Source organism: Dermacentor andersoni, chromosome 4 (genome assembly GCF_023375885.2).
Source record: "Dermacentor andersoni chromosome 4, qqDerAnde1_hic_scaffold, whole genome shotgun sequence".
NCBI lineage: Eukaryota > Metazoa > Arthropoda > Arachnida > Ixodida > Ixodidae > Dermacentor > Dermacentor andersoni.
Window position 1 is genome coordinate 15,248,399 of NC_092817.1, and position 16,058 is coordinate 15,264,456.

Below are 16,058 nucleotides of genomic sequence, written 5' to 3' on the forward strand. Positions count from 1 at the left end.
TTTGAGTAATCCAAGAAAATGGCATCAATCTGCAAATGTAGGTCCATGAAATGTAGAATGCCATCGGTGAACTCGGCGAGTTGGGTCTCGCATGAAAATAGTTTTCTGAAGCCGTGCTAGTGAGGGTAAAAGAAGTTGATAGATTCCAGGTAAGACATTAGGTTGGATGAGATTATATGTTCTAGAAGTTTAGAAGGAATGCTGGTGAGAGAAATTGGGCGATAATTTATAGCACGGGAGCGGTCGCCAGTCTTGAAGATTGGTACGACAAGGGCCTTTTTCCAGTCGTCGGGCAAGCTTTCAGTCTTTAAGGATTGCGTAAATATTAGATGAAGTACCTGGCTAAAAATGTTACTGGTGTTAACTAGTATTTTGGCGTTAATTCCATCACAACCGGCTGAGGTGGTTAGCTTGAGTGAATTAATGAGGCTACATATGCCATCAGGGTTGATCTTGATGTCTGGCATTAATTTTACTGGGAGTGCTGGTATTGGTTCAATGAGAGTGTCATTAGTGTTGGAGAAAACTGAGGTGAAGTAGTCGTTAAGAGCTGACGCGCATTTCTCAGAGTTAATGAGATTACCATCCGGATCTGTTAGTTCAATCTGTCTAGAATGTGTCTTTACTGAAAGTAAGTGCCAGAATTTGTTGGGGTTTGATCGTAGAATCGTCAGAAGGTCATGATTAAAGAAGTTATCTTTGGCTATCGTCAGCTCCTGAATATATTGGTTAGCACACAGTTCGTATTTTCCCCATGTTTCTGAGTTATTTGTAAGTTTAGCTTTTCGGTAAAGCCTTTTCTTTTTAGTAAGGAGAGCTTTCAGTCGTTTGTTAAACCATTCATTGTTAGAGTCGGATTTCACGAGAACTGTTGGTATGTATCTAGCTTCCAGATTGAGCAATACATTCTTATGAAGTTCCCAGTTGCTATCGACAGTTCTTGATAAGTAAGACTGCTGAAAATCATTAAAAAATTTATGGAGTTCGTTATTTATGGCATCAAAGTCCACCCTTTGGTAATCTTTTATTATTTTTGTTGTGGGTGACTTTTTCTTAAGCGCTATTGTCATGCAGATATGGATGAGGTTGTGATCGCTAAGACCGGGTAGTGTGGTAACGCTCTTTAAGCTATCAGGGCAAGATGTGAGCATAAGGTCAAGGGTGTTATCCCCTCTTGTAGGACATGATATCACCTGATGTAGGTTGAAGTCTAGAATAAGGTCAATAAATTGTTTAGCTTCGGATAACGGTGACCTGTTGGTTACAGAAAGCAGAGGCCAGTTAATGTTAGGGTAATTGAAATCGCCAAAGAGGTGAATAGGTGCGTTAGGGAATTTGTCAGTGATGTCGGTTAGTGCTTTACGGAGTGAATCGCAGAATGACGGATGGCTGTCCGGCGGCCTATAGCACACGCCAAAAATTGTCTTTCCAGCACCATTGTAAGCGCAAGTCCACAATAGCTCGAGGTTATCATCCCGACTGATAAGGGAAGATGAGAAGGTGTTTCTGCTAGCTAATAAAACACCCCCTCCACTCCGGTTATTCCAATCATGGCGATACAGAGCATAGCCGGAATTCGGAGGGAAAATTTCGCTATCTCTTACGTCTCCGTTTAGCCACGTCGCACTTAGTACTATGATGTCGGCATCGATGTCGTGAATGAAACTGCGAAGTTGTTCTCGTTTGGGTAGCAAACTGCGCATGTTAGTGAAAGCTATGTTAAGGAGAGGTAAAGATGAGGGACGATTGTGGGATGAGGTTGAAGTGATAGGCTTCGTTGCCCGTCATTGCACGTTTTCGTGTCTTGTTATTTGGGATGCGCTGTTTCCATGCGCCTTTATGAGTGGTCTCGTAGCCTCAATCAGGCTGTGAGATGTAGGGTCGTAGTGATAGCGCTTATTGTTGACGAGCAACTTGTCTACGTATAGTCTGAACGCACATTTTTGTCGTCGTATGAAACCTAACAATTTAGAACGTGCGATGCGAGTAGCAGGAGCGAAATCTTCACGTATAGCGAAGTTAGTTGCCTTTAGTTTCCGCCCACAGGCCAGAATGTTTTCCTTTGATTTGAAATGAGCCAGCTTGATAATTATCGGGCGTTTTCTTTCAGGACGGTATTTGCCTATGCGATGGGCACGTTCAATAGCGCTTGGTTCTAGATGCATTTCCAGCTTGCTAGCGCAGAAATTGATTATCTTTTCCTCACACTCTTTCCATGTTTCTTTTTCATTGTCTTCCAGTCCGAGGAAAAGCAAGTTATTACGGCGCATTCTGTTGTTTGTGTCAGTGCTCTCGGCTTTTAGCAGCGCTATCTCTTTGATGGCATCATTCTGTCGAGTCGCAATTACTTCGTCCTGATGGTCATTTTCTAGCACAAAAATACGTTTTGTCAGTGCAGCAATTGTGTTGTCCTTGAGAACGTTGGCTTCTCTGAGATCATTTATATTGGTACTTATTACTGAAATTATTTCTTTTAGTTTTTTGATCGTCTGGGAAAGGGATGAAACGGTGTCTCTGTCGGGGCCTGGATTAAGTTCAACATCTCCGGAGAGCAAGAGGATTAGATCGGACAGAAACGCAAAGGCAACAGCTTCATAGTACAGACGTACAAATCTACACCACTTCAAGTCGCAGGGGCACGACACCGCGAAGACGCAACGATTGCCGCTACGAAATTCCTTAGTATTTTGTAAGTAACTAACCTGGAAGGTTAGGAGAGCGATGAGCTGCGTTCAACGGTGTCGTGCCCCAGTAGATCAGCTTTGCCACGCCGATTAAATGCAGCTTGGCTTGACCCTGTGACTGGTGACGTCGCCTTCATAGGGTGTTGCCAGGTGAAAGAAGCTTCTGCTGCTAAAACTGGACTCGTCGTCACAGCTTCGGTGACGAGAGGCGGACGGGTGGCCCAGGGTTGTGGTGGCTTCAGGGAAGGCGATCCGGTTTGGAGAGGGGGTTCCGGGGTAGGGCATGTACCAGCGCAAGACCAGTACGGCAGCATCTGGAAGGTTAGGAAAGCGATGTGCATCCTGCGTTCAACGGTGTCGTGCCCATTGAATTAAATTGGCTTGCAAGTTGAAGCCACGATGGAACAGGAGAAAAAGTACGGAAGGGTCTTAGTGCAGTGCCATTGTTTTGCCAAAAAGATATAATTGTCAAATGAAAGGCCTGTGGTCGCCCTTACGAATACGTGTTATCTTGTCGAAAGGTTCACAGCCGAGCCTACCGTAGCTTGCTTCAGTTTCTTTATTTTAGAGTGTCACGCTACCAATCAGTGATGTTTCGCAAGTGTGTTGGGAAGCACGGTAACAAGCTCTTTGAAAGCTTACGCAGAATTGACGCACATCTTTCAATATGTGTGAAGTGAAACTCTCGTGAAGCGGTTAATCAAATACTTTATAATTTTGTCCGTTTCCTTCCCCCGTCTTTGGCGTAAAGTAAACTGGCGCGCGCACATGTGCCCTGGCGCACCCGTGCTGCCGCGCCATGTGACACGCCGGCGATCGTCTTGGACCGTTCGTTGGCGCGACAGACGTGCGACTGTGGCCTGATGGCTGTAGAGCACCGGCCTGCTGCGCTGGTTCGATCACACCGGCCGGCGCGTTATTGAATTGCTGGTATGTTATTCGGCAAGACAGGAACAGCCGTGATCAGGAAAATCCCGGAGGCTTCGTAAAGAAAGCTTCGCTTTAATGAACGGGACATAATGGCCATTGGTTGAGCAGCTTCCGAATATTTTAGTCACAAAATAATGGTTTATACTTCAAACCGAGATACATTAGGTTCATCGTAATAATTATAGGCGGTGAAATATTACTGTCACGCAAGTTCCATTGTGCGACAACAGAACTGACAACGTACCGGGCTAGTTGGTAAAGGATTATTTATGGTTACGGTAGCCCAAAACAAGATGAGAACAGGGAAGTAAACAGGGCGGGCACTGCACTGTTTAGTGTGGCATTTGGAACTTTGGTGCGAAAATTGATGACATAGAGGTGATATCAATATTTTAATAATAAATGTGCGGAAGAAGAAGAAGAAGAAACTTTATCAATGAATGGTCCGGCAGCTTTTGTTGTGGTGGCCTCAGGTGGTGGCTCGAAGTCCTTGGATCGGGCGGCATCTTCGGCTTGTCGGACGGCCCAGAGCTGGTCTGCCAACTATGAACTTTTGAGAGCCGCCTTTCAGCGGCGGTGGCGCCGACGGAGAAGGTCCCCGGCTGCTGCCGCAGCCGGGGCGGCGTCGGGAAGAAGCGAGCTCGAGGCTTCCCGTACTGTGGCAACGGCCGCGATTACGGACGCGTCGCGAACGGAAGTGCTTTCATTATCGTGGTTGCCGGCTGGTTCCCAGAGCATGTGTCGCAGCGTTGTTCTCTGTCCGCAACCTTTACAGGCATCTGTTGGATATAAACCCGGGTAGCAGTGATGTAAGACGGTGGAGCTATGTAGGTGTGTGTCTGGAGCAAGCGTAAAGTTACGGCCTCATTCCTGTATAATTTATCGTGTGGTGGCGGTAATGTGCGTCTTTCGAGTCTGTAGTGTTGGGTGAGGTCTCTGAACGTGGTCAGGCGATCGCCCCACGCCCATTGTGATTCTTGTTGCTGCATTTCTGTCGTAGTGTCCCGATCCAGCGGATCCGATGCCCCGCTCTAGGGGGCGGAGGCGGCGGCCACATAATCTGCGGCGGCTCGGTGTGTGAGACCTCGAGCCGTGGCGTGGGCCGCCTCGTTGCCCGCGAGCGGTACGTCGGTGTGTGCCGGGATCCAGAGGAGGAAGACCGTAGAATTTTGGGGTTGCGAGGGCGATGACGAGTCGCCGTCGTCACAAATTTGGAGTATGCGGGCCGCTTCCCGCAAGACATGGCCACGCGCGAAGCCGCGGATTGCCGCCTGCGAGTCGCTGATCACGATAGCAGCGTTCGGCACCGCGGCCCGTGCTATGGCTATCGGGGCTTCTTCGGCCGCCTCCGTGTGTCCCGTGGTCACCGCGGTGCTCACGAGGCACTTGCCCGTGCGGTCTACAACAGCGACCGCGTGTGCGTTTCTCCCTCCTGCATATCGCGCAGCGTCTACGTACACCGCCTCGCTGCTGTTGCCAAACTTCTTCTGAAGGTCTCTTGCTCGTTTGTTGCGTCTCCCGGCGTGGTGCATTGGGTGCATGTTTTTGGCAAGCGGCGGGATGATCAGGTGGTCGCAGACCGAGGCCGGAACCGCCGTCTTTTTTAAGTTTTCTTTTTTCTTCTTGCATACGCGCGCACTGATTGCTAGGCGTGATTAATGGTGTATGAAGACATTATTTAGGCAGAAAAGCTGCAGCGGACAATTTTCTTTTTGCGATGTGAAATTTAATTTGAGTTCGTCACCTTTGGCAAACCTCATATTGGCGAAGAAGTTTTCAGATTGTTGTTTTCTGCAAACCCACATTCTATTGTTGAAAACGTAAATATGTAATGTGTGGCTGGCACATAGATAATAACGTTTCTGTTTTCTGTGTTATAATCGTGTTGTACCCTTTTATCGCACGCTAATAGCTATAGTGAAGCGAGCGGAAACACAATGCAGAATCTAACTTGCACCTGAAGTGAATCAGCTTATGGCACACACATGCAAAAAAAAAATAATAATAATAATAATTTTGAGCGTTAGCAACCAGCGCCTCTGCTTGTCCCGGTTTTGGGGAAGGTGCCGTTTTTATGAAATTACGCAATTTTTAGCCAATATTTAATGACAAAGAGTACGGAGGAGAAATGGCCAGAAGAACATCATATAGACTCCTAGCCGCATATTGTACGTCGTAGTATTATTTCTTTAAGATCAATTCCTTTTAAAATGGCTTGGGAAGTTCTTAATATGAAAATGTACGAAAATCACAGAATTTTCGAGCAATCTTTGCACATAAGAGAATGACCTCTGAAAAATTGCTGCACAAACCATAATTTATCACTAACACATTGTCGCACATTGTTTGGGAACTCGACTCTCAACTCTTAAAATCATAGTAACTTCAAGGTGTACGTAACAGTGTGTCGAGAACTGTGGCACGTAAAACAGATGAGAAAACTTTGTCCATAAATGCAGATACAAAACTGCGCGTGCAAGCGCTAGTGGAATGGTTATATCTGCTACAGATGAAGTACATTAGGGCTAATTTTAGGTTGCGCTGCTTGCAGGGTGGCTCTCGCGTGATTTTATTTTTCTCCTCCCTTCGCGCGATAACTTTCGACTCTTTATTATCATTGCGGAAAATTCCGAATGTTTAGACTCACCGACTATGCCTGCTTGGTTGAGGTGCAAGCGAACGAAATTTAAATGCATAAAATTTGTTTTTGATTTCCTTTAGTTTATATCAATTTTTATTTTATTTGCGTAATAGTGCACATATAATGTCCAAGAAGGAGAGGGCTACAGGATTAGCACACGCAAACAAAACCAAAGAGTGAATATATAAAGAACATATGACGTTCACAGAGCACAACAACACAGTAAACACAAATACAACAAAGAGGCGGTTGCAAACCTTGAGAATTCCATTCGCAGAGCTGCAGGCCACGCACGGCGCATTATCCGCCGCAGTAGCCCAAATGGCTGGGGCACGGGGCTCCCGAGCTCGAGGATGCGGCTTCGATCCCGGCCGAGTCGGCCTCATTTAGATGAAGGCGAAATGCAAATAAGCTCGTCTACTCAAATTAAGGCACCCGTTAAAGAAGCCTAGGTCGTTAAAATTAATCCGGAATCCCCCCCCCCCCCCCCCCCCCCCCCGTCATTCCACATAATCAGGTCGTGGTTCTAGTGCGTAAAAAAAAAAAACGTATTTAATTTTTTGTTTCATACTTGACGCATTGACCATCTTGCGATCGAAGCTCCATTTCCAGAATGGTGGCGTAGAGGTAGAACACCCGCCTCGCGTGCAAGAGGTCCGTGGTTCGAATCCCGGTGCCGCGCATTTTTCCACCGGATTAAAAAAGAAAGAAAAAAAAAATCCGCGTGTTGATAAAATTGCATAAAACAGGACTGGAGTGTGGCCTGATCCCGGTGACCAGAACCGGTAACGCACTCCCTCACCAGAGCAGGATTGGCCACCCTGGTGCTGTACTTGGCCACAACCTCCTATATGAACACAACAATCAGAAAAAGTCAACAGTCTTCCAACAAAGTGCTTTTGGTTTATAATAATAAAGTTTCCTCTCGCAGATCTACGCATAGCTCTTATGGTCATTGTTTACATAAACGATTCACAGGCGTCACCTTTGCAACGCAATCAATTGCTTCATAAGAGTTTAAAGGCACTTAACATACTAACCTTTCCTGCTAAACTTCGAATTAGGTCTTTTGCACATCAGTCTACTATAAGCCAATTGATGAAGCGTTGCTCCTGCTACGTTAACATTTTTGTTTCCATTTATTTCTTCAAGCCAATTGGCGCCTGTTGCGTCGCTCTAGTGAAACAAGGCTTAAGAATTCAGAAAGTTGGCAACTATAACCTCACCTAGGCTTCTTTGCGTCAATTGGCTCACACATGTCAGTTCCTAGTCTTCATAATCGAATCGCCGTTTGAGCAACATTTCATTTTATGTCCATGAAGCTGCGATTTCCGAGTAGTCAAGAAAATGACCAAGTGACCATAGTCACCATTGACCACCAGTATTTCGACCACATCTGCAATATCAGAGGAAAAATATTCACCTATAGCAAAATGAACGAAGGATGGCTACCACTGTCGAAGTGACTCGTGATCACTAGTGACTTATTTTTAGCAACCCCAGGTTATAAAACTTGAATCATCCTTCGAATTATTATTTGACATCCATGACACTACAAACTCTAATTGTAACAGAACGCTGAACTGAGCCTATCACTAGTGATCAATAACAACTCTTTACTATCAGGAAGCAATGGTAGTAGAGAAAATGCTAATTCAGTAACATTTTGATAGATGTCAATGACTGCGTGCACGATTGATGGCTACCGCCACCATACCAAAGTGACTCGTAATCGCTAGTGACAAATGCTTAGCACCTCCTAGTTATTGAACTTGCATTGTATTTTGACTCAATTTTAATTTGATACCCATGACTTTAGACTGTAAGAAGTACGCAAACAGAGCTTGTTACTAGTGATCACTAATCACGCTTCACTATCAGGTAGCAATGGTAGCAGACCAAATGCTTAGTGAGCGTAAATGATCATAATTGGATCATTGTTTTAAAGTTTCATTTGACATGCATGACGCTATGCAGGATAAGAGTACAAGAACACCGAACAGAGCTTATCGCTAGTGATCATTAATGGCTTTGCGATGTCAATTAGCAATGTTGACTGATTAAAACTCTCATTTATTGACACGTTTATTTATACCATTCACGGCGTGCATGAATGATGGGGTGGTGGCGGTAAACATTTATTACTTGTGCCTTTTTACAACATTACTTGTGAGGGGGCTCAGGAGCGCGTAGGGTGTCCGGGAGTTTGTGGCCCTCAGTGACCCTCAGAGCCCAGTCCACCAGCCGTATTTGGTCGGCTGGGTTAGAGCTAGACACCGCGGTCTCCCATCCCTCGACGTCGGTGAGTTTCCACTCAGAGGGTGGCTGGAGCTCAGAGCATAAGAACATTATGTGATGAAGTTGGCTCTAGGCGCGCCGCAGAGCGTACATTCCTGTCGATATAGGCCTGGATGAACCAGGGCGAGAAAAGCTGGAGCAAGGAAAGTTTGTGCCTGAAGCTGGCGCCATGGAATTTGTTGGAATTTTCTTAAGGATTTATCTGGGGGAGGATATCTTAACCGCATTTCGCGGTAGTGGAGGGTGATCTCGTGATATTCGACCAATCGGTCCCTGGCGTTATCCAAGTCATCGGGCTGCGTGGCTCGGTTGACGGCTACTCGAGCGATAGAATGGGCCATCTCATTGCCTGGACGGCCTGCGTGCGCGGGCACCCAGATGAGCTTAATTGGTCTGAGGGGGTCGGATGATTGAGAATTTTCAGTGCCGGTTTATGAACTCGGCCTTTCGAGTAGTTGGGGATTGCAGTTTTGGAGTCGCTAAGGATAACCTCGGCAGCGGTGGTTGAGATGGCCAGCGCTATGGCAGCCTCCTCCGCCTCTATGGACGTGCGCGCCTGTATTGTGGCACCTGTGATGTAACCAAGTTGATGTGACACTGCACTTACGGCATAGGCTGGTTTCTGTGGGTAGCTAGCGGCGTTGACACACACAGTGAGGTGATCGTGTTGGTGTTGTTTGTAGAGGGCTTTTACCCTGGTCTGCCTGCGTGCCTCGTGATGCACGGGGTGCATGTTTTTAGGCAGGGGGTGAATAGTGAAGCAGTTTTGTATGTCCGACGGTAATGGACATGTCTGATGGGCCTTGGAAGTCGGGATTAGTCCTAGTTGGTCCAGGATGTGCCAACCTGTGGTGGTAGAGGAGAGCCTCTCAATTTGGGCTGTGCGATGGGCTTCTGTGAGCTCATCAAATGTGTTATGTACCCCCATGCGAAGAAGGCGCTCGTTTGGCGTGTGCCTGGGGAGGTTAAGTGCTGTCTTATACGCTTGACGTATAAGGGCATCCACTTTTTCCGTTTCCACCCGGTTGAGATGTAGGTATGGAAGCGAGTATACTACTCTGCTTATGACAAAGGCCTGCACTAACTTTCTCAAGTCAGGCTCTCTGGTCCCATTGTGTCTATTGGCTATCCGCTTAATCAGGCGCATAGTGTGATGTACTGTGGTGGTGAGTTTGTTCAAGGTCGCCGCATGTCTGCCGTTGTTCTGCATGACCATGCCAAGCACTCGTAGCTGTGTGACCTCTGGAATGGAGCACGTCCTCATGTGGCTACGGATGCTGGGGGTTGGAGTTGGGTCTGTGCGACTCTTCGGGGCGTGAAGAACAAGCAGTTCCGACTTGGTGGGGGAGCACGCGAGACCTATTGCCATAGCTCGCTCTACCACCACATCGGCCCCTGCTTGCAAGGTCGCCTCCATGTCGCCTATGCTGCCTGTAGTGGTCCACAAGGTAATGTCATCTGCATACACGGAGTGCGAGAGGTTGGGAATATTTGCCAGGTCTATGGCCATGGGAATGAGAGTAAGGTTGAAGAGGAGTGGCGAAAGCACTGACCCTTGCGGTGTGCCTCTGCTATCCAGTTGGAGCTTGTCTTTTGTCAGTTCTCCCGCAGTAACGACCGCAGTCTTGGCCTGTAGGAAACACATGGAAGCGACCATATTCCAACATACATAAAGATTAGAGGAGTTGAGCAACGCTCCTCTACTGTCTTGCGTACAGTTGATTGGGCAAAGTCTAAGAAGGATATGGATGACGCATGCCGGGAAGGCCTTCCACACACTATCAAAGATGGAATCGCAGGTGCATTGAAAACATCCATGTGCTCGCTCACCAGGTCAGCAAGGCGAACAGACTTGGATATGGAACTGGAGAAGGTGCGTGCGGCACGCCGACAGGCGGAGAGGAGGTATCGGCGTACGAAGTGCGTCTTGGATCTGAGGGCTTCACGACGCATACAGAAGAAAGTCCAGAGTCGTATGGATAAATTGGAAGACAAGCGATGGAAAACTTTCTGTCAGTCGCTTGATCCCCGAAAATCGCTCTCGCACATAAGGAGAACGGTTAGGGGTCTTCGCTCATCTCCGCATCAAAGGAAGCCCTTTGCTGCTCTGGCCCTCCCCCAACTCCGCTCGGAACTTCAAGTGGCTGAAGAGTTCTGTGCACGGGTTGCTGGGTCCGTGGGCATCATTACTGACGCAGCATTGATTGCAATCCCTGAGGCACGTGTACCAGAAATGAACGTGCCCTTTTCACTCGAAGAGCTCGATGCTGCGTTGGCAATCTGCAGGCGTTCTTCGTCACCAGGACCTGATGGCATCACGTATGCTGCCCTATGCCACCTTGGACATGACGCACGTGATGAGCTGCTCAGCTACTACAATGAGTCTTGGCAGAACGGCGCCGTTCCTAGACAATGGAAAACGAGCCGCTTGATCGCCATTCTGAAACCTGGAAAGTCTCCGCTTGAGCTCTCATCATATCGTACAATTGCGCTTTCGAGCTGCGTCGGTAAAGTGATGGAAAGAATGATTCTTGCTCGCTTGGAATGGTACCTAGAGCCATTCAAGATCTATCCGGACGCCATGACGGGCTTTCGTCGAAGTCGCTCGTCCATTGACAACGTCATTGACATCGTAACTTCGGTCCAAAATCAAGAAAGCCTTAAGCGCCTATCAGTGGAACTTTTCCTAGATATAAAAGGAGCGTGCGACAACGTGGCCCATGAGGCCATACTGAACTCACTTGAGGCTGTTGGAGTTGGTGGCTGGATGTATCAATGGATTCGGGACTATTTGACTGAGAGGTGCTTTTTGTTACAGACTGAAGACGGCCCAACATCGGAACATTACATCTGCCGTGGTGTGCCGCAGGGAGGAGTGTTGAGCCCAATTCTGTTCAACATCGTCTTGGTAGGACTAGCGGAGTACCTACCGCGGTCAGTTCATGTCTCAATATACGCCGACGACATTTGCATCTGGGCTTCTGCGGTGACTCACCCTCAGGTACGAGCCAGGCTTCAGCGGGTGGCAACCATGACGGCGTCTTATCTCCGAGAACAAGGCCTCAGCTTGTCTACTGAAAAGTGCGCACTGGTTAACTTTACGCGCAAACAAATGTCATCGTATCCTGTTTCTATCAATGGTCAAGCTGTATCCTAAGCTAAGACACATCGCTTTCTGGGCGTAATCATTGACAGCAACCTCTCGTAGAGCCCTCACTGCGTCTATCTAAAAAATAAATTAGTTGCCATTGCTCAGGAGCAATGGAGTACACCAGTCCGTTCTATAATGCAGCTCTACAGGGTACTGTTTCTCGGACTCCTACGTTACAGCCTACCAGTGTTGTCAAATGCATGCAAGACGAACTTTCGCGCTTTGGAAAGCATACAAGGTCAATCCCTGCGCACGTGTTTAGGGCTGCCTCGGTGCACGTCAACAGCACCAACAATTGCCATCGCTGGGGACCATATTATCCAGACACACGTAGCTGTCGACTCTCTCAGAGCGCACATTCACCATCTGTCAAGGATCCCCGACCATCATTTGGGCTCCCTACCAGCCGAGAGACCTCAAGCGACCTTTTCAAGAGTGATTAACGCTCATAAAGACTCCATAGCGTCATATTTTGCACCGGCGCCGAAGCCTTTATCTCTCCTGTGGTGCCTACGACAGCCTCAAGTGAATTTTGCTATTCCTGGAATTACAAAAAAAGTCCGTATCATCCATCGCCGGCTCTGAAGGAACTTACGCTCCTATTACTGCACCAGACGGATCATGACCACATGCATATATATACCGATGGTTCGACCCCCGTACCAGCTCAACAGCCGCATTCGTCGTTCCAGCCAAGAAGGTTACAGTCAAATTCAAATTGTCGGATACGACTACATCTACATCGGCAGAGCTTGCAGCTCTCCATGCCGCTATGATGTACGTCAGCGAAGAGGTCAAGCTGTATGGGTCGTATTTTGTGACTCTAAGGCAGCCCTTCACAGCATCAAGTCTGCATTACGTCATAGAACTTACGAGCAGATGACATCTGACGTCAGGGAAGTGCACCAACATGCTCTGGAAAGAGGGCACACCATCATATTTCAATGGATTCCTGCTCACTGTGGCATCATCGGCAACAACCTAGCTGACAAGGCTGCCCGGTCTGCCCACGAAGTTACCCAGACGCGTTCAATACCTTTGGTGAGGTCGGACGCTGCCAGGGAACTTCGCCTACATGCACGCAAAAAGTCGCAAGATCTTTGGAGTTTAAGTGGCTCAAATTGCCGATTATATACACTGGACCCCACGCTACTGCTACAACTGCCATCTAGCCTTTCCCGTGGCGAAGCAACCTTACTGTACCGCTTGTGGCTGGGAGTAGCGTTCACGAACTCATACTCCCATTGTTTGGGAATAGCCGAGAGCCCGATGTGCGATTCCTGTGGGTGCGAGGAGACCATCGAGCACGTATTGTGTACCTGCCCCCGCTACGATGTACAACGCCTCTCTCTGCGGGAAACTTTACACCGACTGGACTTAAGACCGTTAAAGGAGTCAAAGATATTCGGACCGTGGCCATACCCGTCACTGGCACGAAAAGCGAATGGTGCATTAGTGCAAAACTTGAAGTGCACCGGCTTAAGAGACCGTTTATAGTGTCCCTGCGCATAGTGTCCGGCCCACACGCACTCAGTGCTCCCTTTCTCCTCTTTTCCTCTTTCTATTACCCTTTGCCCCACCCACAGTGTAGGGTAGCAAACCGGATGCTCTTCTGGTTGACCTCCCTGCCTTTCCTGTCCTTGCTTTCTCTCTCTCTCTCTCTCTCTAGTAGCCGACAAACTGCTGCTGAAAAAGCCTCTGTCCTCCCTAGATCCCTAGGGGAGGGAAAACTCCTGTCCAATCTTAGCCCAATCGGACCGTCCACAGTCGTTGGGGCGCAGTCGACCCGCCTTTGAGGGGGAGGGCTCACACACACACGTACGCACTTTGGATTCCCAGAACCCGAGTTCAGCGGGTCCTCGTAGCCAGGTGGTCACACCTGACCCCAGCCGGCGCCTCTTAATTTAAGAGCTGACTTTCCCCGGTAGTCGCCACGAGTGTCAGCAGACTGTGACGAATCCTAGGGCCCGAGGAAAAACGTGCCGCAAAGCACCCTTTTGTTAGAGAAGCTCTTCTTGCTGCAAATAGACCATGAAGGCAGGGCAAATCAACCAACAATACACGGGCCGCCAAACGTGGCCAGCCCTGCTGCCGTCGCCGATTCTCCGAACGAGGCGCATGGTGGGTTAACGCTGCCGTGGTCTCCAATTCTCCGAAGGAAGTTCATGGTTGGTTAGCGCTGTCGTCGTCGCCAGATCTCTGAAGGATGCCACCACTGCAGGACGATCAACATTACTACAGCTGGCCGGGAAGGGTTCTGCAGGTTAGCACCCCCGCAGGCCGACCGTAACAAAGCACAAAGAACGATAACAATGTCCTTTGAGGCAATATTGTAGTTACAAACCGTAGTGGGGAATCCGTTATTTTTGCACCACGAGAGTGGAGATTGCTCATACAGTAAACGGGCAAACTATCAGTATGCGGTAGTTCCGTCAATAGCATGCCTTCGCAGTTATCTGTGTCATTCTTGTTCACGCACTAATGGTATTCGGAAAAGGTGCTATCGGAACTGATACAGACACTGATAAACGAAATAGGTTAATCAATTTCTGTAAAATACATGTCTCATAAATGTTAATGATAGCATGCTCGTGCGTTGTCGTAGTTGTAAAGTGTGACCTTCTAAGTGAACTTCGATATGTGGATTACAAAATTGGACTGATTATACGTTAGGATATTGTGAGCGCAACCAATGCCTGACTCCCTTCTCCTTACCCGCTACCCCAAATATGCCTCGAGCCAGGGTCTAAATATATTGTGGGAATTTATGAGCTATTCTTTGTCATCTGTGCATGATCATCATCATGTGGCGTTCATATGGGGTTCTTCATCATCGCTTGTGGGGCCGGCTCTCGAGTGTGATCCGTGCTGTGGGCGTGGTCGGTTCACCGCATCTTTGACGCGGAATAAACGTCGTGATAACTGCTGCGTCACAAGTGGTGGAGTGTGCTCTTCGGTCCTCCCTCCTCTGACTCCCCGCTCAACCTCCTGAAGATTCGATCGGGTCGCCGATTGTGCCAGCTTTCCGCCAGCATGTCGCAGGACGAGCCAACAGGCACTTTTACTTCCACCATTTCGGCCTCGGCTACCCTAGCCTCTATGTATTGGGTTGTCAGTGGGCACCAGCATGATCCCCATCTGTTTGCTGGATTTCGCGGTGACGACGTCGAGGATTGGCCGGATGACTCTGACCGAGTGAGTTCGGCTAACCGTTGGGACGATGCGTCCAAGCTACCTCACGTCGCCTTTTATCTGACAGGAGGAGCGAAGACTTGGTTTTTCAACCATGAGGTTGATTTAATGAACTGGGGCGCTTTCAAACAGCAGCTCCGCCAAATCTTCGGCACACCGGCTGTTCGTTCCGCCCTCGCAAAAAAGACGCTCGACAGCCGCAAGCAACAACTCGGGGAATCTTATACGTCGTACATCGAGGATGTGCTTGCTCTTTGTCGACGCGTGAACACGGCCATGACCGAATCTGACAGGGTTCGCCACATCCTCAAAGGCATCGGAGCTATTGCTTTCAATGCTTTAGCCATCAAGAACCCCGCTACCATCGCTGATATCGTCGCTACTTGCCAGCGCCTTGACCAACTCGAATCAGTACGGTTGCAGCCAGACACCACTGAAAACACTACCGCCGACGACCCTACGTTACGAGCAATTATTGCACGTGAATTATGTACGCGCAATAATTCGAGAAGAGCCACAGTATCTTGGCGTAGCCGCAGGGCCTATGCCTTCTCGTACCTCGGCTACCAATCTACGAGACGTTAGCAAAAAGGAATCGGCGTCCATGGCTGGTGCAGCGTACACGGACCCTCTAACTCCTACGACCCCACCAACGTACGCACAAGTAGCCGCAGTTCATCCAGTCATCGTTCCACCGATGCCTCCAAAACCAACACCGGCCCACATGGCCTGCATGACACCAGCGCACCTACCCAAACCAGCAATCCGCAGTGGCGTCCTCCTCGTCCCATCTGCTACTACTGCGGCTATGGTGGCCACATAGCACGCTTTTGGCGCAAGCGCCAGCAAGACGAGCGTCGCGGATATGACCTATACGAACGGGATGACTTTTCGCCCGGAGCTACTTTCCAACGTCTAGGGAGCTTCCATGACCAACGCCGTCCTTACGGCCGCTCTCCATCGCCTACTGTAACATCCGAGACGGCTCAGACGTACCGTCCTGGGAGACACCGCTCGCCGTCACCCCTTCGCCGCTCTACGTCCCCCCGGAAACCTGCTTCTGAATTCGCCGAGCGTCGTCCGGAAAACTGAAAGATGCAGCTTTCGGAGGAAAAGCTGCATCGAACGACAGGACAGAAATTCCTCCATCGCGTCCGTGCAA